This window comes from Camelus dromedarius, chromosome 7 (genome assembly GCF_036321535.1).
Source record: "Camelus dromedarius isolate mCamDro1 chromosome 7, mCamDro1.pat, whole genome shotgun sequence".
Lineage (NCBI taxonomy): Eukaryota > Metazoa > Chordata > Mammalia > Artiodactyla > Camelidae > Camelus > Camelus dromedarius.
In genome coordinates, this window is record NC_087442.1 from 60043533 (window position 1) to 60070292 (window position 26760).

The 26760-nt window shown below is 36.8% G+C and overlaps 1 protein-coding gene across 1 annotated transcript in view; it reads right to left on the bottom strand.

Moving 5' to 3' along the window:
* The window catches only part of DYNC1I1 (dynein cytoplasmic 1 intermediate chain 1), a 341842-nt gene extending 320565 nt beyond the window's left edge, over nucleotides 1–21277 (bottom strand). Inside the window, exon 1 of the mRNA XM_064487554.1 lies at nucleotides 21255–21277. The gene's annotated coding sequence lies outside the window, so the exon portion shown is untranslated. The remainder of the gene's footprint in view (nucleotides 1–21254) is intronic.
* Between the last annotated feature and the right edge of the window lie 5483 nt (nucleotides 21278–26760).

Here is a 26760-nt window from a genome sequence, read left to right on the forward strand (position 1 = left end):
CAAGAGGATGAGAAGATTTCTTAACCTGCAGTTTTTTGGGAGCATAGGGCTCAGGTAAAGTGCAACATTGTCATTTCCAAACTAGCACATCACATCTCACCTCCACTGCTGGCAACTGGGAGTCATTTACTCACCATTCTCTGCCTCTGTTTATTCACCTATCTGTATTTTCCAGGAAAATCTATAAATTATTAAATATTTATATCTGTATCTCTCTCTCTCTATTACAGACAGCATGAGAAATTTATCTATAAATCATGGAAAGTTGCACACATCATACACTTTACCCTGAATGCTTCAGGATGCCTTTCCTAAGAAGAGAAACACTCTTCCACATAACACAATAACACTATCCCACATGAAAATTAACATCAACTTTGTATCTTCTAGTATCCAGTCCACATTCTCACTTTCCTAATCGTCCTCCAATTACTTTTATCACTTTCCCCCTGACCCTTTGAAACAATATCCAACCTCAGGTCACACATAGCATTAGATTTAATGCCATCTGACCATGGCAACCTTCTCAGGGTAATGTGTGCTGTTTTGCTTTTGCCTTCCAAATCTTACACAAGTTTCCCTGTGGACAACTCTACCCTGGATTGGAAAGGAAAGCACAAGCCAGCACGGCACCCTACCCAGCCTCTTTAAATAGATAAGTATATATGTATATTCATTCTTTGTAGAAATGGAATCACATGGTACATATTGTCTGCCACTTTCACTTGTCACTTCACAAAGTTTTCTGAAGTCTGTCAGTCCATACTGTACACTAGACCCAACCACTTTTTTTTAGTTTTTGCATCTCCTTGAAGTAGCTTTTTAAAAACCACTAGTCGCATCCCTTAACGGTTCATGGAATTAACTAGTGTGTCAAAGCACCATTAAAAAGTATAGGACAGGATAGAATAGAAAATGTAAAAGTGCATCTCCCTCTGTAAAGATAACCACTGCTTTGTGAAATGTTTGTTTCAATAAATACACGTGTGTGCTGTGGGCACAGCCTGAAATATATAGCTTACGGCGAGTAACAGTGGTTAAGAAAAACACTGTCTTGGAATTTTGTTTTTCTTTCTCTTCTTCCTTCTTCCACCACCCCTCCAGTTTTTTGTTTGATTATTTACTTTGACAGATAACCTGAGTTTGGAAAAGAACAGACTATTATTTGGGGCTAAGGATTTTTGAAATGGAGTGAGAATCAGATTCACCTTTTTAAAAATCATGCTATGGTTGTAGATAGTGTCGTATCAATTCACAGTACAAAGTTGGAGTGAGCATTAAAAGAAGATTCTCCCTCACTAGTCTGAATGAGACAAGATAGATATGATCAGAAAATCAATGATGTTGCCTCAAAAGTGCAAAAAAAACTTCAGTTTCTGAACTTCCACAACCAACAGTAAAACATATGCTGGTTTGTTTGGTAACAGAGACCTCTAGAGAGCTCATGTTAGAACTGCAGTAAAACATTTTTAAATATTTATTTATTTATTTATTTATTTATTTATTTATTTATTTATTTATTTATTTATTTATTTATTTATTTTTTACTTGAAGAGCTGACTTTGGTTGATATCATAGATTTTTGGAATATGAAAGGAATTTAGAGATAATTTAATTCTGTGTACCTGGATTCTCCTAAGACTTATTACTCACCTTTTATAGTCCAAGAACTTTAATAAATACTATCTAATTTGGTTTTCACAATAATTCTTTCAGGTAAATATTACCACTTTCATTTTGATTTTTTAAATTTATTTTTATGTTTATTTTTATTTTATTTAAATTTTTCCCAACTTTATTGAGGTATGGCTGACAAAAAATTGTGTATATTTAGATTGTATATTGTGATTTTTAAAGTGCATAATGTGATGATTTAATTAATATACATATACATTGTAAAATGATTATCACAATCAAGCTAATTAACACATCTATCACTCACATAGTTACCTTTTGTGTGGTGAGAACACTTAAGGTCTACTCTTACCAAATTTCAAGTATAAAATACGGTATTATTAACTATGATCACCATGATACACATTAGATCCCAGAACTTACTCACCTGGTAACAAAAGTTTCTGCCCTTTGATCAAAACCTCCCTATTTCCCCCACCCCCTGGCAACCACTATTCTCCTCTCTGGTTCTGTGAGTTCAACAACTTTTTTGGATTCCATAGATAAGTGACATCTTACAGTATTTTTCTTCTTGTGTCTAGGGGTCATTTACTCACTTAGTGTGGTGTCCTACAGGTTCATCCCCGTTGTCACAAATGGCTATTACCAAACAACAACAACAATAAAACAAGAGATAAAAGTTGCTGGTGAGGATGGAAGAAAAGGGAACACCTGTACACCGTTAGTGGCAATGAAACTGGTACACCATTATATAACAGAGTCTGGAAGTTCCTCAGAAAATTAAAAATAGAACTACCATATGATCCAGCAATCCCACTTAACTGGCATACATCCAAAGTAAATGAAATAACTATCTTGAAGAGATATCTGCACCCCATATTTGTTGCAGTATTATTTACAATAGCCAAGGCATAAAAACAACCCAAGTGTCCACTGACAGGTGAATGGACAAAGAAAATGTGGTGTATATATGTATATATATGATGGCATATTATTCACTTCCATTTCATAAATGAAAAAACAAAGATGCAGGAAATAAAGTGATATGTCTAAAAGCAGATAGCTAGAAAATGCAGAGCCAAATCTAAAATTTAGGATTCTGGATGTTCAGGCCAGCAGTTTTTCTAATATACTACAATACAAAAATAGTATATGCTAAGTGCAGAGCACATAGCATTTAGTCCATTTTCTTCATTTCTGAATGGGATAAGAGAGTCACAGAAATGAGAGCAAACTGTCTGGGGTTACACAGCTAGTAAAGAGCAGAGCCAAGGTTAGCACTCCTGTCTCCTGGTTTTCAATCCCCAGCTGTTTCAGTTATACTACATGGAACTAAATACATCCTACTTTACAATAATGTGGAAGGGCTCATTTCTAGCAAACTGGCAGAATGGCTTTTAAAAATCACTTCTTAGGAAAAAACTAAAAATTCTAGATAAAATATTTTTAAATAAATTTTTAGTTCAGGAAAGTTAATTTTCTGAAACCGAAAGTTGAAAAATTTTAAGTGAAGGCAGGAAAGTATCAGAAAATTTCAGAGGACAAAAAGGAACGAACAGGGTAATCAAGGAGGTGAGAAATACAAAGGCTATAGCCTGCTCAAGGGACATCTCAGAATTATGGTGACCTCCAGCTTTCTATCTGGTGATCTCACAAGACATCAGAGCAGGAAGCAAACCTTCAGGACTTCAAAAGATGGAAATTCAGACAGGATCCCACTGCATGAAGCAGGGACCCCAATGGGGTAAACCCTCAGTTGGAAGGCTGAATTTAAAAATCAAGTCACTCCGCTGATGGGAAGAATGAAAAAGACTGCCTTTCTCAAACCTGGTGCTATGTTGGGAGAAGGGAGGAGTGCCTCTCAAGGGAATGTTGTGTGTGTACTTTTTTTTAGAAGTCAGGCTTATGGAGGCTTAATTTCTGTGAAATAAAACTCAGTATTTTTAGTACATAGTTCTGTGAATTTTGACATATTTTGATAAATACACTCATTTAATCAAGATGTAGAACAGCTCCATCACCCCGAAAATTCCCTTGTGTCACTTTGTAGTCAAACCTCCTCCCCAATCCCCAGCCTCTGCAACCACTGGTTTTCTGCTTTTCCCACAGTTTTGCCTTTTTATGAATGTGTTCTAAATGGAATTACGGAGTATTGTCGCTTTGAGTTAGGGTTTCACTTAGCCTAATGCCTCAGAGACACAGCCACACCATCCTATCAGGAGTCTTTTTCCATTGCTCTACGGCTTCCTGTTGCGTGGGTATACATGGTTTGACTATGCAGTCACAGCTGAAGGATATCTGGGTTGTTTCCAATTTGGGGTGATCATAAATGAACATTATAAACATTTATGATTAATTTTTGTGTAAACATAGGGGTAGGGCTGTTGGATTGTGTGATAAGGATTTAAACTTTGTAAGAAACTACCAAAATGCCTTCCCAGGTGGTTATGGCATTTTGCATTCTCACCAACAGTGATGAGAGTTCAGGCTGTTCTGCCTCCTCCTCAGCACTTGATATTGTCATTTTTCAGATTTTGGTTATTCTGATACATGTATACTGGTATCCCACTGTGCTTTTAATTTGTACTTCCCTAGTGACTAATGATGTTGAACATCTTTTCATATACTTTTTTCCCATCTGTGTATCTTTGGTGAGATGTATATTCAAATATTTTTATCATTTTTGATTGGGGGGGGTTGTTTAATTACTATTGAGTTTTGAGAGTTGTAATCATATATTCCTTTTCAATTAAACTTTTTGACATAACTGTAAATTCACACACAGTTGTAAAAATGATAGAGATGTTATGTGTCCTTTACTCAATCTCCCCTAATTAGATGGTCTTGCAAAACTATAATGCAGTATAATATTGTACCAGGATATTGTCAAAGTAAAGAACATTTCCATCAACAAAAGGATCCATTATTTTGCCCTTTTATATCCAAACTCACATTTACTTATGATGTCTACTGGTGTGAATTTCTTCAGGTTTATCTTGTTTGGGGTTCACAGAACTTCATGAATCTACAGATTTATGTTTCTTGCCAAATTTAGGATTTTTCCAGCCACTGTTTCTTTAAGTACTTTTATAACCATTCCCTCCTTACCGTCTCCATACCGTCTCTTATTTGGCACAAATGTTAGCTCTTTCCTTATAATCCCACAGGTCCCTCTTGGTTTGTTCATTTTTAAGTCTATTTTTCTCTGTTGTTCAGCTGGGGTAATTTCAATTGTTCTATCTTCAATTTACAGATCTTTCCTCTCCCCTCTGGTGTTGGGCTTATCCACTGAACTTTTTGTTATTGTATTTTTTAGTTCTAATTACCAGCTTGTATTTCTTTGCTGAGACTATCCATTTCCTTCCTGAAGCTTTATATTTTTAAAAATTTACTTTAATCAAGCTCACTATTGCTCATTGAAGCATTTCTGTCATGGCTTGTGAGTTCTTTCCATATTTTGGACATTAAACCATTATCAGATGTATGGTTTGCAATTACTTTCTCCCATTCCATAGGTTGCCTTTTTTATTGTTGTTTCTTTTGTTATGAAGAAGCTTTTTAGTTTGATGTAGTTCCACTTGTTTATTTTTGCTTGTATTGTTTGTGCTTTTGGTGTCATATCCAAAAAATTGTTGCTAAGTGCAATGTCAGGGGTTTTTTCCTTAACTTTTCTTCCAAGAGTTTCTGGGTTTCAGGTTTTATGTTTAAGTTTTTAATCCATTTCAAATTAATTTCTGTTAGTAACATAAAAGGGTGCTTTGATGGAGACTTACGGGTTTTCGCTACTAAGACCATATCATCTATAAATAAAGACAATTTTACTTCTTCCTTCCCAATTTAAATGCTTTTATTTCTTTATCTTGCTTGACTGTTCTAGTTAGGACATCCAGTACTGTGTTGAATGAGTGGTGAGAGTGGGCACCTTCGTCTTGTCCTAATCTTAGAGGAAAAGCTTTCAGACTTTCATGTTGAGCATGATGTTAGCTGAGGGCTTGTCATATACGACCTTTATTATGTTGAGATATGATCTTTCTATACCTAATTTGTTGAAATTTTTTATCTTGAAAGGATGCTTAATTTTGTCAAATACTTTTTCTGCATTTGTTAAGATGATGATATGATTTTTATCTTTCATCCTATTAATGCGGTGTATCACATCTATAGATTTCTGCATGTTGAACTGTCCTTTCTCCTTTTATGTTTTTGACATCACAATTTACCTCTTTTTATATTGTATGTTTGCCACAAGTTATAGCAGCTATAGTGGTTCTTAATACTCTTTTCCTTTAACATTTATATTATAGTTAAGTGGTTAACATACCATCATATTACAGAATTACACTTTATAAGTATGCCTGTATATCTGAGAACAACAAATTAAATCCAAAATAAGTAGAAGAAAACAACTAATTAAAATTAGAGCAGAAATCAATAAAATTGAAAACATAAAATTAATAGAGAAAATAAATTAGACCAGTATCTGGCTCTTTGAAAAATTCAATAAAACTGACAGGCCTCTGGCCAGGCTTACTAAGAAAAAAAGAGGACAGAAGTTACTAGTATCAGAAATGAAAGAGGAAACATCCCTGCAGAGGGCCTTGATATTAAAAGAATAATAAAGGAACACTATAAACAACCTTAATGCGCACAAATTTGATAATCTAAATGAAATGGATGAATTCTTTGAAACCCACAACCTGCCAAAACTCACACAAGAAGAAACAGACAACCTGAATAGGCCTCTATGTATTAAACAAATTTAATCAGTAACTGATCATCTTCTAAAAAAGAAAGTACCAAGGATAGAGTCACCAGGTTCACTGGTGGACTCTATCAAACATTTCAGGAAGAAATTACACCAAGATACTCTCTTTCAGAAGATAAAATCAGAGAGAAAACTTCCAACACATTTTATGAGGCCAATATTTCCCAACAACAAAACCAGAGAAAGACATTACAAGAAAGGGAAACTAGAGACCAACAGCTTTCATGAACATAGATACAACAGTCTTCAGTAAACCTGAAGATAGATCTGTAGGAATTACACAATTTGAAAAACAGACAAAATAGCAATTGAAAAAAACGAACAGAAACTTGGGGACTTATAGGACAGCCACCTAAGATAGAACACTTGTGTCATCAGAGTCCCAGAAAAAGGGAAGAAAGTATGTGAGGATGAGAAATGGGTTCAATCCCGCAGTAACTCCACTAAAATAAATAAGCAAATAAATAAACCTAATTACCTCCCTCCCAAACAAAAAAACAAGACAAAAATAAATGAACCTAATTACCTCCCCACAAAAAAATTTAAAAAAAACTGACAGAAATGAAAAAGAGAAATAGACAAATTTATAATTACAAGTAGGGTGTTCAACACTCCTCTCAGGAACTGATATAACTAGCAGAGAGAAAGGATATAGCAGAACTGAAAAATTCCATCGATCAATGGGATCTAACTGATATTTACAGATACTCCACCCAACAACAGCACAACACAAATTCTTTTCAATTGCACATGGAACATTCACCAAGACCACATCCTTGCTCTTAAAATAAGACTTAGCAAATTTAAAAGAATTGAAATCATACAAAATATGTTCTCTGACCATAATGGAATCAAACTGGAAACCAATTAAAAAGAAAATTAAAACATCTTCAAATAGTTGTAAGTTTAACCACACACTTCAAAATAATCCATGGGTTAAAGAAGAACTCTAAAGGAAATAAAAAATTACATTGAACTAAATAAAAATAAAAATAAACATATTTGAATAAATGTGTGGGATGGAACTAAAGAGTGCTTAGAAGGAAGTTTTTAGCACAGATGCTTAGATTAAAAAAGAAGAAAAGTCTCAAATCAGTAATTTTAGCTTCCACTCAGGAAGCTAGAACGGAAGAGCAAAATTAACTTAAAGCAAGCAGAAGGAAGAAAAGAATTAAGATAATAAAAATCAATGGATTGAAAACAGAAAAGCAATAGAGAAAATCAATCAATCAAATAAAAATCTGGTTGCTTAAAAATATTAGTGGAATTGATAAAGCTCTAATAGGACTGACAGAGAAAAAAAAAAGAGAGAGAGAGAGAAGACACAAATTACCAATATCCAGCATAGAAAAGGGAATATCACTATAAACCCTGCAGACATTAAAAGGATGTTAAAGAACCCTACCATTGCCTATATACACAAAAATTCAACTGTTTAATGAAGTGAATCAATTTCTGGAAAACCACAGCCTACTAAAACTCACCAGAGATGAAACAGATCATGTGTATAGTCCCATAACTTCTAAATAAATTAATTTATAAATTAAACAGCTCCAGAGAAAAAAAAATCTGCAGGCCAAGATGGTGTCTGTGGACATCCCAAACATTTAATAAGAATTAACAATCCTCCACAATCTTTTCTAGAAAATAATAGAGGAATCACCTTCTAACTCATTTTATAAAGTTTATATCAGCCTCATACCAAAATTGGACAGACAGTACAAAACAAGAATACTACAAACAAAAATCCTCAATAAAATATTAGCAAATTATATCCAGTAATATATAAGAATTCTGTATCTTATGCATATAAGGTATGTGTACATAAGCTTCGTACACATAAGATATGTATAGATTATGTGTGTAAGAATTATGTATTATAACTGAGATTCATTCCAGAAAAAATGGGTAGTTCAATATTTGAAAATCAAGGTAATTCAATGTATTAGTAAGTAAAGGAGAAAGCCCACACAATTATGTAAGTTGGCACAGAAAAGCACTGAAAATTTTTTCAACACCTATTCACAATAAAGCTCTCAGAAAACTAGGAATAAAGGGGCATTTTCTCAACCTCATAAAGAGCATCCAGAAAAACCTACAGCTAACATCATACTAAATGGTGAAAACCTAAATGCTTTCTCTCTAAAACTGAACATGAGAAAAATGTGCACCTTCTTTTTTTTTTTTTTACTATTGTCCTGCATTTTATTTCTTTAAATGCTATAAACTCTAAGATACATTGTTATTATCGTTACTTTAGACATCAGATTTCTTTCGAAGAAATTTAAAATTGGGGAAAATTCTTCTATAGTTACCCACATATTTATCATTTTCAAGTTTTTGCCTGATATCATTATATTTCTGCTGAAACATTCCTTCCTTCCTTTCTTCCTCCCTCCCTCCCTTCCCACCACCTTCCATCACCTTTCCCCGGTAACCATAAAGTTTGCTTTCTATGGCTGAGTCTGTTTATGTTTTGTAAGTAAGTCTTATTTGTGTCTTTTTTTTTTTTTTAAGATTCCACATATGAGTGGCATCATATGGTATTTATCTCTTTCTGGCTTACTTCACTTAGAGTGACAATCTCCAGATCCATCCAAGTTGCTGCACATGGCATTGTTTTACTCTTTTTTATGGCTGAGTAGTAAGAATGCTCGCCCTTACCGCTCTTATTCGACAAGTGCTGTAAGTCCTAGGCAGTGTAGTTAGGCCAAAAAAGGTGAGGGGGGATATTAAAGGCATGCAGATAATAAAAGAAGAAATAAAACTGTCCCTATTTACATATGACATGATTGTCTACATCATGCTAACTCTGGCAGCAACCTGCTTCTGAAAGAGACTAGATAGTAAATATTTTCAGCTTTGTAGGGAATCTGGTCTCTGCCACAACTGTTCAACTTTGCTGCTGTAGCATGAAAGCAGCCATAGGCAAAACATAAACAAATTACCATGTTTTTCTAAAAGTTTATTTACAAAGGCTACGGGCTGAATTTGTTACATACATCATGGTCTTTAGAGCCCATGACTGCATAAAAAAAATTCCCCATCTCCCAAAAAAAGCACCCTATAACTAAGAAGTGAGTTGAGCAGGATCAGTGGATACAAGGTCAACACCCAAAACTCAATCCTATTTTTATATATTGGTAATGAACAAACTGGAAAACAAAATGAGGAATACACAACCAATCAAAGTCACTCCAAAAAGGGAATACCAGACATAAGTCTAATAAAAGATTTACAAGACTACATGTTGCAAAGTACAAAATGTTGATAAAGTAAAAGAAGAACCAATAAAATGAAAAGAAACAATGTGCTCATAAATTGGAAGCCTCAGCGTACTAAAAATATCAATTCTTCCTAAGTTTATCTATAGATCTGGTGCAATTCATACCAAAATTCTGACAATCTTTTTGTAGATATAGTCCATCTTAATATAAAATTCATATGGAATTTTATAAACTGGAGTTGGCGAAAACGTTTTTGAGAAAAAAAGAATAAAGTTGGAGAAATCAGAATACTTTGATTTAAGACTTACTACATGGTTGCGGTAATCAAGACAGGTTTATAGAAGTATAAACAAGTATGGACATATCTCCATAGATCAGCAGGCCAGAACAGATGCAAAAACCAATTCAATGAAGGAAAGACAGCGTTTTTAACACATGGTGCTGGAATAATTGGTGTTGAAGGAAATCGTCTTTCTTCACAGCAAGAAAAACGAACTTTGATGTAAACCTGACACTTAATGCAAAAATTAACTTAAAATGGAGCACAAGCCTGCATGTGAAAAGTAAAACGACAATACTTTCAGAGGAAAATTTTTAGAAAAAATCTTAAAAAATAAAATCTAAGCAAAGAGTTCTTAGATATGACATCAAAAGCACAACCCATAAAAGAAAAATTGATGAAGAGGTTTTCACCAAAATGAAAAACTTTTGCTCTTTTCAAAGAGCAAAAGGGTGAAAAACCCTTTTAAGAGGTTAAAAAGATAAGCCACAGACTGGAAAAGCATATTTGCAAATCTGACAAAGGACCTGTATCCAAAAGATAAAAAGAACTCTGAGTTTAACGGTAAAAACCACAGACAACCCACTTAGAAAAACAAAACAAAACACCAAATCCAGTCTGAAACAGACACTTAACCAAAGAGGTAGTATGGGTGCAAATTAGCATATGAAGAGATGTTCAATATCATTAACCACGTTGAGTGAACAAAAGCCAATATCTAAGGGTTACATACCATATGATTCCATTTACATAATTTTGAAATGACAAAATTATAGAGATGGAGAACAGATCAGGGGCTGTCAGAGGTTAGGGAGAGGGTATGATTATAAAAATTTTAGCATAAATAAAGGGCCGTTGTGTGACGAAACGGTTCTATATCTTGATTGTGATGGCAGCTCCATGAATCTATACAAATGATAAAATTTTACAGAACTATGCACATACAGAAAAAAATCAGTGCATTTAAAGAGTGATGCAATCCAAGTAAAGTCTATGTCTAGTCAGTAGTATTGTGCCAATATCAATTTCCTAGTATTGAGGGAAGGGTATATAGGAACTTTTTGTACTATTTTTGCAACTTCTTGTGAGTCTATAATTTTTTCAAAAAGTTATCAAAAGAGAACCACTGAGATGCTACGACTACTGTCACCTCAACAACAATGTTATGCCAATAAATTTGAAAACCTGGATGAAATGGGCAAATTTCTAGAAAAATTTCCCATAATAAAAGCACTGAACAAATTCTACAAAATTTCAAGAATAGACTTTATTCAAGGGAATAAAGCTGTGACACTTCACAACTCAATGTGAGTAATGTCATTGGTGCCAATTTGTCTTTCCAATAGAGCTATATACTGCTAAATTGATTTTGTTTTCTCCAATATCCTGTAATTTCTTAATTATGTCTGTTCCAATGATCCAGTCAGTGTCTAGTATTAAGGGATACTTCATAAATTCCAGTAAGGCAACTACCTGACCTTAGGTCTCATTCTACCGAAACTCCTATCGATGCGGTTCTTCTAAACATTTTAAATCTTATCTGATATTTCCTTTATGTATACTTGGGCATTTCCCCTGAAACTATTGCTACTTGTGATTATGTATCTAGTAATCCTAAAATTTTTAATTCAACTACATTTTAACAGATTATACAGAAAAAAAAAATTCTATCTAGGAAGAAAACAATGCCAGGTCCATATTTTGGAGCACTGAGTTTTCTCTTTATCCTGGTTCTGAGTTTTCCCTGGCCCTTTGGTTGTGTTGGAAAGGTAGAGGATTGTTGTTGGAAAGGTAGAGGCTCTTTGGGGCTGCACAACAGCCCTTTGTCCCTATGTGGTCTGTTATTCTGTCTCTTGGAGGTGACTGTCCATAAGACAAATATGATGCTTTTCATGTCCATAATAAAATGCATGTGTGCAGAGGTCTTTTTTCCCTTTTCTTTTTTTTCTTTCCTTTCTTTTCTTACAGATTTCTTATATGCTTTCTATTCCTTTCATTCCTTGTAAATCTACTCCAGTTTGCAATAATCTCCGTATCTTTCAGTAGTCTGTGTTCTAACCATGTTTATCTTAACTTGGACATCATTATACCCGACCCACACTTTCAGTTGCTCCTGTAATTGTAATTCTTTCCTGGAGAGATCCTGCCTTATAAATGTTTTAATCTTCATTTCATCTGTACTTGTCTGAACATTCTGTCTTATATGTGTGCATTACGTCCGTGCTGTCTATTCTAGTTTCATCAATATTGTTTTGCTTTTCTATAATCTTTCCATGGTTTAGCTCTTAAACTTGTCTGGGGTCGGCCATCTAATTTACCATTCTATAAATATCCATTCCAGTGATGACGGTCTCTGGCTTGTGACCTTTATGGTGTCTGGATGTCAACCCTCTGTTTGTTTTTAAATTTAGTGGAGTAACATCAAGGAACATGATATCCATATATCCATATATTGCCATGTGGTTTATGACTCTCCAACTTGATTCTTTACCAATATTTTATAATTATCAATATATTACCACTGTATTTGTTGTAAGATGTATTCATTTTTCTGTGATTGAGCTTATTTTATGTCCACTATAGATTTTTCAGTAACCATGACTAGTCACTCTCTGTAATCCCTGTCATCTGGATTGGTGAAATCCCCCATTAGAGTGTCATTTGACCAGCCCAGAACTCCCTGGGTCGTTAACTTCATCATAATATTTATGATATGCAGCAGCATCTGCTTGGAAACACTGGGTTCTTTAATCCCTTGTTTTTTTCTTAACTCTGTCTAGATCCTGCACTACTCCAGTCATGATCGTCATATCCTTTACTGTCTAGTTTTCTCTTGTCTAGTTGGTCTAAACATCATGGGGACAGGGAATCACCACTCTTTTCAATTTAGGCTTAAATATAACTCTCTATTTTCTTTAAATAATCATACCTGCCTAGTTTGTTACCCTGGCAAATATTCTTTTCACTGAACCACAAAACATTTTAAACATATTCATGGTTTTAAATTACTAATGAATTTCTTTCAGCCCTTCACCTCAAATTCTATTTTGCTTTAGACTTACACACATATGGGAGCATATCACTCTAAAATGTGTGCATATATACATAAGGGCAACAGAGATTCAGAAGAACCTTCAAGTTCTGAAGGTGAGGAAAGGTCAGGCTCAAGTTTAATTATGATCCCGGAGGAGAAAATGTCACATTATTATGTGGATAAATACATGTTAGTGTCAGCTAGGTTAAAAATTCTTTAAACATAATTTGTGGTATTTTTTCCTGAAAAATGAAACAGGCGCACCAAGAGTTTTTTAAAAATGGCCCCAAATCATGAATGCAGTGAGAAGTGGGGATATGGGGCTATTTGAGTTTGATATTAAGAGATTCAAGAAAGTGCAGTTGTGCTCGGTGTGATGAGCTTACTTGTGGAAAGGTGAGAAAAGCTGAATATGCGTCAAGTTGAGGGGTGGGTTGAAACAGGATGAGCCTTATAGGGTGCTCAGCCTTGTGAGTGCAATGATACTGAAGAGTACATAAAGTTTGGGAATACACTGGCTACTTAAAACTATGTGCTGGGGCCCCTAGTCAGCACATTCCATGTGTGCTTTCTCATAGTGCACCAACTCTGCAAAAGGGGCAAGTCTGGGCCCGTGAAGAAACTCACCACGAGCAGACACTAATGCTCAGGAGGCAGTTCGTTTCCCTGAGGTGACACAGAGAATATGAAGCCAAGTGCGTGAGGCTCTGCGGCCTGTGTCTGTCCCACCACTCTGCAGTTTCTACCTGGTGTGATCTGTGTAGTATGTCTTTGGGACAGTTTCGTCAGTCATCATTAAAACTTTTCTGCCTAGCTATTCCACTGGGGACTCAACATTCCTTCCTTCTAATGTAAGCCTCTCCTGGAAAACTGAAATCAACAAACCAGAATTCTCAGTTTGTTCTGCGGGTGTCACCATAACCACAGAAAATCTCTTTCTTGCTGTTTAGCTCTGATTTCTCAGGGCTGCGACAGACCAGAAATTCTAGAAGATAGAAGCCAATTTATGTGGCTGATGGTTCATACTGGTAAACCCACCCAAGTGTTTAGAGTTTTGAAGCTCTAATATATGTATTAGGGTTGCATTTTTCCTTGTTTTAAAAGGCATTTCTAATTTTTTTGAATAGGGAATATTTTACATGATGCCAAGATCAGAAGGTATAAAAAGGTGTATAATAATCCCCCTCCCACTTTTGTGAGCTAGTTGATGTCACACTGGTAGCTCAGAATTAGCCACAATGGGAGTATTTACACCGTAAAAATAGCAAATGCTACAAATCAGGCTTCTTTGCTTTTCTGGAGAGTTGGTTGTTAAATACCTACCAGTATGCCACTGGCTTTGACCATCCCTTGTTCTAAGCCCCAGTAATCTTATGAGTTACCCAAAAAAGGGGTCTAGAGCAATGCAGCCAAACATGGAATATCTTGGCACTAAAGAAGCTCGCTATGCATTGTCTCTATTTATTTGCAGTTATGTTGCCAAGTGTAACCACTTGTCTCTCACACAGGTGCCCAGACCAGTGACCCCTAGAAACTTCATCCACAGAGCATGCTACTGTGCTTTCACAGGGTTTATCTTCTACTATACATTTTACTGTACAGCATACATGTGGCTTACTAAGGCACTGACAGTGCTTGCTACTTCCTGTTCACCAGCTCCAGTTACCCATCATATCAACTTAATGGATCTGTGAGTCAGAATACTCTGATTACCACCTGGACCCTGTGACTTATTAAAATAATTACTGCCATTTACTCTCTGATGGTCAAGCAGAGCCACTGGGTATCTACCAGAATCCTCTTATTTCCATTGAAATCAGGTCCAGTTCTATAAAGGCACATCTCATCATTATCACATGCCTACTAAATGCAGCTTTTTAAATAGGGCTTTTTGCTTTTGCACAACAAGGGAAACCAACAACGAAACAAAAAGACAACCTACTGAATCAGAGAAAATATTTGCAAGTGATATGACCAATGAGGGGTTAATATCCACTATATATATAAACAGCTCATAAAACTCAACATCAAAAAAACAACCTGATCAAAAAATGGGCAGAAGAACTGAACAGACATTTTTCCAAAGAGGAAAAGCAGATGGCCAACAGGCAGATGAAAAGATGCTCAACATTGTTAATCATCAGGGAAATGCAAATCTAAACCACAGTGAGCTATTACCTCACACCTGTCAGAATGGCTGTCATTAAAAAGAGCACAAATAACAAATGTTGGCTAGAATGTGGAGAAAAGGGAACCCTCGTAAACTGTTGGTAAGAATGTAAATTGGTGCAATCACTGTGGAAAACAGTATGGAGGTTTCTCAAAAAACTAAAAATAGAACTACCAATGACCCAGCAATCCACTCCTGGGTATATATCTGAAAAAAACCTCAAACACTAACTCAAAAAGATACACGCACCCCAATGTTCATAGCAGCATTCTTTACTATAGCCGAGATGTGAAAGCAATTTAAGTGTCCATTAACAGATGAATGGATGTAGAAGATGTGGTAATACATACAACAGAATACTACTCAGCCATAAGAAAGAATGAAATTTTGCCATTTGCAGCAACACGGATGGATTTGGAGGGCATGATGCTAAGTAAAATAAGTCAGGCAGAGAAAGACAAATCACTGTATGATATCACTTACACGTGGAATCTGAAAAATACAATAAACTAGTGAATGTAACAAAAAAAGAAGCAGACTCACAGATATAGAGAACAAACTAGTGGTTACCGGTGGGGAGAGGGAAGTGGGGAGGAGTAGTATAGAGGTTAAGTATTTAAAAGGTACCAACTATTAGGTATAAAAGAAACTACACAGATATATTGTATAGCATGGGGAATATAGTCAATATTTTATAATAACTATAATGGAATATAACATTTAAAAATTGTGAATCGTACAACTATAACATATCATATTGTACAGCAACTAAATGTCAATGAAAATAATAAATAAATAAATAAATAAATAAATAAATAAATAAATAAATAGTGCTTTCCAATGATGCTGGTGCTCCCTTCACCAAGGTGTTCCTTAATGCTTCAGTAAATAAAATATCCTCTGGTCTTCTTGCTGGTTATGATTGAGGATGGGAGGTGGCTCTGCGACTTATATATAAATAGGTCCACTTCACCACTCTTACCAACTTTAATTTTGAAGTATGCCCTGTACAGCCTGCTCAGCAAGTTCCAGCATCACAGTCTCTTTAACTATAGGCCCATTACCTAGGCTTCAAGGAACCACACCCAGGTGCTTGAACCAACACATTAAACCACAATGCTTTGTGAGGATTCATATTGATACATCTGGCCTGAAACAGCCATATGTTTTACCTAATGCAATTCGAATCAATACCTGTGCTGTTTCCTAGACTCCTGCTAATACAAATGGGCAAGTATACTTTATCTCTCCTACAGAAGACCTTGCATTTCTTTCTTTGGGCTATGCTAGCACTTAATTCTCACTATGAGTTTGGAAGTAAATAAGGGATGGTCAGGCTGGATAGGGGAGGAACTAGCTCCTCTTGTGAGATGACTGTCCTAAGTTAAGCCAACAAAGGAAATTTATGAAAGGCAAGTCAAGCTCTCTTGGGAAGGAGCTGGGCTGCTCACTCAGGCAAGGAAGATTTAGGGAGATTAGAGTGTTCAAAATTTTCAGCCTCATGTTTAGTTTTCCAAATATCCCTACTCTAAGCCTCAGAATCCCACCCACCCTCATTAACTAGTGCCTTAACTGGCATGATACCTGGAGAGGTTGAACATTGAACTAGTGCTATTTCTGTGTTACACATACGTTTAGTCTCTGGACATAATTTTTGGTCACATGTGCCCTTTAGAAAATATTTTTTAAGGCCACTATTGAGGCTTTTTGATTAATTTTCTGTTCCTTGAATTGAAGGTTCAAGTCCTTAAGTGTAAAATTCCACCCTTTTCAGTAAGCTCTTCAAAGCAGTCAGAAGCAGCCAGGTTACAAATGACAACCACCACTGCTGCCAGAGCAATTAGGAAGAGCCTTAGTCATCTGATCTTCCTTGCCACCCACTTGCATAGTATCCTACAACAGGGGTATCTGGAGTAATCAAGATATTGCTACGTATCAGGGATTACTATTATCCTTCTTTCTCCTGGAAGAGGGTATCTGTGAGCTTACCAAAGGTATGAGCAATGGAATCCAGGAATACCATTTTGAGAGTTTCCTTGAGCCACTTTTAATACCAATTACTATAACAGTCAAGGCCCCCACAGGAAACAAATGGCATACTCAAGGGGTTTCATGGAAGAAAATTTAATGAATGAAATATTTTAAGAAGGGTGATGTATTAGCTAGGGCTCTCCGGAGAAACTGAAATAAGAAAGACAGACAGACAGACAGACAGGTTTATTACAAGGAATTGGCTTGCATGGTTAAGGAAACTGACAAATCCAAAATCTGCAGATCCAATATCCCTGTTTGAGTCTGAAGATCAGGAGATTCTGCAGAACTAGGAAGAGATGGTTTTCTAGTTTGAAGAACTTCGGCAGGAGAATTTCCTCTTACCTGGGGTAGAGGGTCAGCCTTTTGTTCTCCTCAGGCCTTCAGCTGGTTGGATAAGGCTCACCCACATTATAGAGGGAAGCTGCCTTATTCAGACCACTGATTAAACATTAATTTCATCATAAAACACCTTCACGGAGACACCCAGAATAATGTTTGACCAAATATCTGGGCACTCCACGGCCCAGTCAAGTAGTTGAAGCATAAAATTAGCCATCACAGATGGGTGGAGTTAAGGGGACTGAAGAGAGATGGTGAAAGTGCAGGGATCTGTTGCAGCAGCAATCTGTTACCAGCATTGGGCCCGCAGGGACAGTGGGGAAGAACTGATGTCATCAGACTCTGGTGATGGCAATGCATGGAAGAGGACATCTGATATTAGCTGTGGTGACAGAGAAACAAAATCTCTCCCAGACTCACTCTTGTCAAGACAGGAGTCAGTGGAATATATCTTGACTTCTCTCCTCCTCTCCCTTCCAATCTCTTGCTGACAACCTACCCTTACATTAATCCAACCTAAAAAGAAATTAGAGGGTAGAGGAGCCAGGGTGATACATTCAATAGAGGTCAGCCTCCTGGACCAAAAAGTGTGGCCCAAAAGGAGTGAAAATAGAAATGGGGCAGAGGAGAAGACAGAGAATAACCATTGCTCTTTCTCTGGTACAAGTGTGTGTTTACACTAAATTCAAAGAAGTGGACTTACTGGGTCAAAGGGTGGATACAGTTGTAATTTTTATAGATTTTCTCATTCCCTCTTAGGGATTTTAACCGTTTACATTCTCTGTAGTCCTGTATGTGAATGACTTTCATCCCACAGCTTGTCCACATATGTGCTATCAAAAGTTTAGATTTTTGCCAATATGGTAGGTGAAAAATGTTATTTCTGTGTAGTTTTATTATACATTTCTCTTTTTATAAGGGAGTATAACATATCTTTTCATATAAGTTAATAAGAGCTCATTCAATTATAAGTGGTAGAAAATTCAATCTGGCTTAAGCTACAGAGAAGAAATAAGACAAATCAGTGAGTGTATCTAGAGACATGCCTTGATTCAAGGACTCATAGGATGTCATCAAGCCTAGCCTGTCTTCTCTGTCTCACTGTCCCTTTGCCTGTTTGTATCTCTGTCTCTCCCAGTCTCTCTCTGTCTCTTGGTCTCTCTCTCTCTCTCTCTCTCCATGTACCCTTTACTTGGCTCTACTCTTCAGACGTTCTCTCCTCTTGCAGTGACCCCAGGCGGCGCCAGGCGTTCATCCTCACAGCTCCAAGTTCAGCACAAAGACCTAGGCCTGCCTCTCAGTGACTTCAGTTGTACTACGTGCCTGTCCTTGGGCCATCACTGCAGACAGCAGGATGTTCTGCTCTATTTGCCCAGGACTGTGTCACGGGATCGGGCACCCTTCTACCCATGCATGTATCTTCAAAGAGGTCCATTTCAAAACAATGCAGCTATGCTACTCACAATAAAAACCGTGCTCATTTACATCCCAGAGGGAGATGAGATAAACAACCCCAAACTCATAAATATACTGGTTATTGCTCCAATCCAGAATATCTAGGTGATGAGCATTCTTCTCAATTGAGTCCTAATGGGGCTTCTCGTAGCCAGCAAACTATAATTAAATGAAAACCGTAACTCACATTATACACTTAATAGGGAGAGAGAATGACAAATGAAATAAAATCTTCCATTTGGAAAAGAGGAGAGTGGGAAGCTGCCCACAGTGGTCTCTGACCTTGAATACTTACTAAGACCCCTGACCCTAAGGGGATGTAAGCTCACTAGTCATATAATGTGACCACTCCCAAAGGTTCTCTCCTCTGTACCTCCCATGGCCTCATCTGAGGTGGGACCTTTGGCGAGGATGCCCCTTCTATAGGCTGCATTTGTTTAGCATCTCATTTCCTGAAGAGGTAGTTTCAAGGGGCTGGAATGATTTTGGAGATTGAACAAAGGCAGGCTACTCTTTGTTGGGTTTAACGTTTTTCTGGCCGTGAATCTCTCTTGAAACGTTAGGAAGCAACACCCCTGTAAGGTAAGTATTATCATTCTCATTTCATAGTGTAGATACCGCTCAGAAAGGTGAAGCAGCTTTGCCTAAAGCCACACAGCTGGGGAGTGACAAAGCCAATACTTGTAACCAGAAGAGTCTACCTTTACCCCTCGATTTCATACTGCTTCCCTGTGTACTTTATGTTAAAATAGTTTTATTTGCAATATCTCTATCATTATTAGCAAAACTTTCATATCCAGCAACTCTAGTGGGAAATTCATTCTCACTGCCCTTCTTCCAGCCTACTAAATTTCTCTGTCAGTCAGAAGAAGAAAACAATGGGGAAAAAAAAAAAAACAAGAAAAATTCTCAGTTTGTCCTGCAGGTGCCACCCTCATCACAGAACATGTATTTTCAGCTTTGCAGCACAGGTCTCTCAGGACTGAATAGCTCAGGCATTTTTTTTCAATTTGTAATTCATTTAATTTTTGAAGAGGTCATATATTTATAATGGCTCAAAAACAAATAAAAAGTGAAAAAAGAATATAGTTGAAAAAATTTCCATTTCATCAAGTCCATGCCAAAAGTTACCAGTTGTTAGTTAATTTTTTACCTCCAGAGTATGTTTTATTCCTAGACAAGAAAATGTTTTTTAAAAACTACCTTATTTTATCTTGCACGATAGCTCACTATATTTTTTCTCCATCTTGATTATTCCATTGGAAATCCTTTATATCAGTACCTAAAAAATTCTCTCTCTTTTTATAGCTTCAGAGTATTCTCACTGTATGGCTATACCTAAATATATCCACTTGGTTCTCTAGTAATGAATATGTAGGTCGATTTTTTGCCAATAAAAATAATGCTAAAATAAGTAGCTTTGCATATAGTTCATTTTGCATATGTGTGAATGTATCTGAAAGTATTTGAGGATACATGCATTTGCAATGTTTACTGACACTTCTAAATTGCCCTCTGTGGGTCTTGGACCAGCTTATGCGCCTGCCAGCCATGTATGAAACTGTCTATTTCCCCAAAGCTTGGCCAATATAGTGTGTTTTTGGATTTTTGCCCATCAATCTGAGAGTGAAAAAAAATAGTATCTCAGTTTTATTTTCTGTTTCTCTTATTACAAGTGAGTTTGAACCTCCTTTGGTTTAAGAGTCATTTAAATGAGTTAGAATCCTTTTGATCTCAAGTAATAGAAAGCCCAACTCCATCGCATCTGCAAGAAGATGTTTGTTTTCTCATGACTAAAAAGTCTGGAGGTAGACAGAGAATTTCCAATGGGCCTTAAACTAAAGGTTTAAACGTCACCGAGACCAGTGACTTCCCTCTCTCTCTCACTCTCTCTTTTTCTCTCTCTCTGTCTGGCTCACTCACTTGCTCCCTTTCCCCTTCCCTTTCTCTCTCTTGCCTCAGCTGTCTTCTGCCTTGACCCTCTCCTCATACAGACTGCTGGATGCTCACAGATCTGCACTGGATGGAGGATGCAGTGCTTTGACTGGCTAGGCCCGAGTCATGTGATAGGGCCCAAATCCTCCCAAACTAGATGGACTGAGTGAGGAGTGGGGATTCTGGCTGTCCTGTGAGAGGTGAAAGTGTGTTATGTGAAGAAGGATGGATAGGCACTGGCTGGTGAACACCACTGATCTGTGCCGTAATCACCCCTTTGACAGCTCAACATCCACATACTATTCACACACATCCCCTAAAACACACCCATCCTGTAACTGTAATGAAGTTATAATCACAGGCTGTGAAACTGCACTCACCCTCTTCCCAAAGGGAGACCACACAGCAACTCAGGTGGTTATCGCTCCAAGTTCAAGATTTCTGAGTGATGCGCAGTCTTCTTGGTCAGGTCCTGATGTGGCTCCTCCTGGCCCGGCAACCTGTGGTTCCAGTAAAACCATTAGGCACACATGAAAGGACAGAGAAATCACAGAGTAATTCAACAAAACATCCATTTAGTAAGGAGGAGAGTGGGAAATGGCAAAGCGGTCTCTGGTCCAGCACACGGAGGACAGGAATAGCAAGGTGTCCCTGACCGCGCAGTAATGCGAGACTCTCAGCCACCCTGGCACTCTGGTCCATTCTCTGGATTCGTTGCCTTTGTTCTGTACTTCCACAGCCCCTGTGAGCTGGAGACTCTGGAGGAGGAGGTCGCTTCTGTGGGTTACATCTCATAAGCAGCTCTCTTCCTGTTGGAATGGGTTTGCGGTGCTTAGAATTGCCTTAAGGATTAAATTATCACAGGCTGTTGTTTGCCAGATTTTGAGTTTCTCTAGCAAGATAAGTCTCTTAAAACACTGTGAGGCATTAACCTGCAATATAGACAGCATATTTCTCACTTTCCAAGAGTAGACACTGGCTCAGAAATGTTAAGTGCTTTTACGTACAGTCATACAGTAGGTGGGGAGGAACCTGAGTGACAAAGCCACTATTTGTAACCAGCTCTAAGGTCTAAGTTTGCAATATGATTTTATGAAAAATTACGTTCACAGTAACTAGCAATTCTAATGGGAAAAATCACCATTCCTCACCTGTGCCCTGCTACACTCTTCTGATGTCCCCTTCCACACCCCGACCTTCCCCTCCCAGAAAGCATAAAGAAACAAACTGAAATATTCTGCTTTTCCTGTAGGTGCCGCTGTAACCACAGGATATTTCTTTCCAGCTCTGGAGTGCCTCTTAAGGCTGGAAAGGAGCAGAAATTCTAGAAGATGGAGTCCTGCCTAAATATAATTCTAAGGACCCCCCTCACTCACAAGTCTAAAGTTCTATAGCTCCATCATATAAGTTAGAGTTATTTTCCTCCGAAATTTTTCATTTTTGAATTGGTTATACATTTACAGGTTTCAAAAATTAAAATGTACAAAAAAATCTTATTTAAAAAAAAAAATCCCCCTCTATCCCTGTCTCTTATCCAGCAATTTCCTCTGTGTAGCCTTTATGATGGTAATTCTTTTTTTGTCTATTCTTCCAGAGATTTTAATACATATTCAAATAAATATGAACACAAATTCCTTTTCTCATCTCTTTTTAATGACAGTTATAGGCAGCTATTCACATTTTTCTGTTCCTTTTCTCTTTTTCTTCTACATAGTTATATATATTATGGGAAGATTTCCATTATCATGTCCTAAATAAATTTATTCATTTAAGAGATTTAGAATCCTCCACGATGTGAATGAAACCGATTCTCCAGTGATGAACATTTACTTTGATTCCTTTTGTTTGCACTTCCAAACAATGCTGCACTGAATAACCCTGTCCATGCCTCATTTTGCAAGCGAGGCTATGTATCTGTAGGACAAATCACACAATAGCGTAATTATGGGTCAAAAGATACATGTATTGGCAGTTTAACAAATACGTCTCATTTACCTTATTTAGGGATTCACATTCTCACTAGTAAAATAAAATATTTCCCCACAGTTTGGCCAACATAATACGTGATCAATTTTAATTTCATTTTTTATCAATGTAATAGGGGGAAAACATTATGTCATTTTAAAATTCATACTTTTATTATGATTGAGGTTAAGCAACTTTTAATATGCAGCATTAGAAATGACTGGGGGTCTTTCAATTACAACCAAAACAAAAACAAAACCCCTCAATCTGGCTTAAAAAAAGGGATTTATTGTCTTTACAACTGAAAAGTTGGGGGTAAATTCAGAGCTTTCAGGGTCCCTGGACAAGAGGGTTCAACTGAGGATGCCCTCACTTGCTTTCTCTCTCCTTCTCTCGCTCTTTCCCTCTCCCTAGTCTCCCTTCATTTGCTGGCCAGGGGGGCTTCTGGACTGCATCCTCATAGCCCCTTCTGTGAGCTGCATTTATTTAGCATGTAACCTCTTGCTGATGCAGGTTCAGAAGCCCAGGGTCGCCACTGCGGGAGAAGCATCAGGATTCCTTATGCGACACAATTCACTTAAAATATTAGTAAGCAACAATACAATAATGTCGAGATCATCCACATTTTACAAGTGAAGAAACTATGGCTTTTAAAAGATATACATGCTTTTGCCTAAAGCTACACAGATGGTAAATGTTAGGGACAGTATTTGTATCTAGGTGTATCATCCGATACTCGAATATACAGTGATTAACAAAATACTTTTGTCCAAGACGTCCAGTGGAAAATCAATCACCACCCCTATCCATGCCTGACCACGGACTCTCAGAATAAAAAAAGAAACAAATGAAAGATTCTCAATGTGGCCTGTAGGTGCCACCATGACCACGGGCTGCCTCTTTTCAGCTGTGCTGCACAGGTTACTTTAAGGATGAAATTCTGGAGGATGGAAGAAAATCTGCTCTTTCAGTTTATGCAACTGACATTTCGTGCTGGCACCTCACATGTAATTTAGAGTTCTGAAATTCTGCTATGTTGTTATCGTGTCTTTCTTTCTAAAACATATACATTGAAAATATTTATGAAGAGTTTACGTAGTTCCAAAACAAATTAAATACAGTAAAATGAAAGTTATATAGTGAAAAAAACCTCCCTCCCAATCTTATCCCCTTTTCCAGTGTTCCACTGCCCCTTCCCAAGGATAACTACTCCTCTCAGTGTTTCTTCTATCTTTCCTGAGATATCCACACATATACAAGCAAACAGGAAAAGATATTTCCTTTAAGCCCTACTTATATACATATTTTTTACACAAGAGTCTGCACTTAAAATCTTTTCTCTTAACATATGTTGAAGATGTGTTCTTATCAGCACAAAAAGAAATTCCTCATTCCTTTTTACAGCTTCATATACTCCCCTATATGGATGTACCGTATTTTTCATTTATTCAGTCCTTATTGATAGACATTTACATTGATGTTTTCCTATTTCAAACAATGCTGTGATGAATAAATGTTCCCTCATTTTATATGTACAAGTATATCTGTAGAATAAATCCTAGAAGTGAAATTGTTGAGCTAAAAGGTAAATGCATTTCCAATTTTGATAAACATTTCCAAATTACCTGCTACATGGATTGTATCATCTTAACACTCCCACCAACAAAGTATGAGAATTCCTATTTCTCCATGAATTGGTCAGTTACAGTGAGTTATCAAGGTATTGGATAAATATTTGCAAATCTAATAGTCGAAAACTAGTCTGTCTGTGTGGTTGTATTTCCTATATTTTAAGTGAGATTAAGCATCTTTTCACTTATTGAAGATCCACTGCATTTAGTTGAGATTTTTTCACTTGCAAAGTTTAGAAATCCCAACTCACAGTAACTGAAGCAAAAAAAGCAGAAATTTGTTATTCACATAACTGGGCATGGATGTGCTTGGATTTCTAGATCTCTCCCTCTGCCCCAGCTTCTATCTTCAACAGGCTTCTTTCAGGTGGTGACCCCCGGCAGTTTCAGACTTATAACCTCCTAGCTCCAAGTTTAGCAAAAAGCTCTGAACCAGATTCTCTTATCATTAACTTGAATTGGATTGCATGTTCATTTTACTGGATATAAAGATTACAGTGGTCTGATCGTCCAGGTCTGAGCCAAATTTTTCTTTTTGAGCCAGGGGTGGAGTCAACTTTACCCATACTATGTGGACTGAGGGTTGGGGTTAAGATTCAGAGATTAGGGTTATGACTTTCTTGAGGAAAATTAGAGTCGTATAAGAGAGAGGAAAAGGAATGAGGAGTGAAATGAGTACACAGTATGACGCTTATCCTTCTTACCATATGTACATCTCAAGAGATGCTCATGTCTATGGAAACATTTAAAAATCACTCACCCTCTTTCTAGAAGAAGGCAATCTAGTCTTCAAATATGGGATATATGTAGGTGATACGGGTTCTTGGTCGAATATAGCCTTGGCTCCTTCTAAGTATAGGAATTACAGTAATTTATAGTAAATATTACATTTACTATACATAAAATACTATAATAATTTATAGTAAATCATAACATCAATCACCCTCAAGCAATACCCAGACTATTCACCAACAGAGAAAGGACAGTATCATTATAATAAAAAAAAAAACTCTATTGCAAATGCAGAAAATGAGAAAAACAACAGTGGCAACTAGAACATCACTCATAATATGTCTTTGAGTGCCTGAGTGATATAATCTGGCCATTCTGGTTTTCTTCTCTAGAAAGATTTTTTTTTTTTTTGAGGTGGTCTTTGTTGGTTTGTGCTCAGGGGGAACTGAGCTTGTCTTAGGGACTGGACATCACTGACCTCTACTAGCCGTGAGCTTTAAAAGCAACACATTGGTAAGGAAGGTAATGTTATCCACATTCTGTAAGTGAGGAAAGCAGGGCTTGAAGAGGTTAGGGACCTTTGGTATGAGAGACAGGGGGAGCGTCCGAATCCGGGTTTGTTTCCTTCTTTTGCACACTGCCATCTCAATCTGCTCTCTAAAATGGCTTTGATTTAGGTGCTTACATCAAAATTTCTATTTCTAACAGCAGCAAAGGGAAATCCATGCTCACAATCCCCAACCGTATATTCTAAATTTCCCTGCCTTTAAAAGGGGAACAAAGTAACAAAAATTTCTCCATGTGTCCTGTAGGCGCCACCTTAATCAAGGAATATTTCTTTTAAGCACTGCAGCCCTGATCTTTCAGAGCTACAATAGACCAGAAATTCTAGAAGGCTGAAGAAGCCTGGTTAGTCAATATACATTGTCAACAGTCCAGTGCCAGGATCTCTCCACATGTCCTTGTCCCAGCGAATTAGTTAGGATGTTACTCTTTTCTTTAAAATAAAGTTATTGAATTTTTGAGTAAGTAATTATATTTACATGGCTCCAAAATAAAAAGAATAAAGGGATATTCACTAAAAAATAATTCTCCCTTCTAAACATGTCCCCATCTGCTAAATTCCCATGCCTGCTTCCCAAATATGTAATGACTCATTAGTTCCTTGCATATCTTTCCAGAGATTTACATATATATGAATATATTCTTCCCCTTTTATACAAATGATAGCATAAAATTGATTAGCAAAACAACATATCTTAGAAATATAACACGTTGAAATTAAAATGCTTGAGTTTTAAAAAACATCTTTATAGTACTCCACATATGGATGTGGCATACTTCATTTAACCTCTTGATAGGCTTATTCATCTCTCTCAAGAGGTTGATTCATATCTCTTATTATTACAAACAATACTGTAATGAATAACTTCATCCATATGATGTTTTTCAGACGTGTTAAGTACATCTGCAGAATAAATTTCTAGAAGTGGATTTGCTGGGGCAAAAGTTCACACATTTTTAACATTAACAAATAGTCCCAAGCTGCCCTTCATAA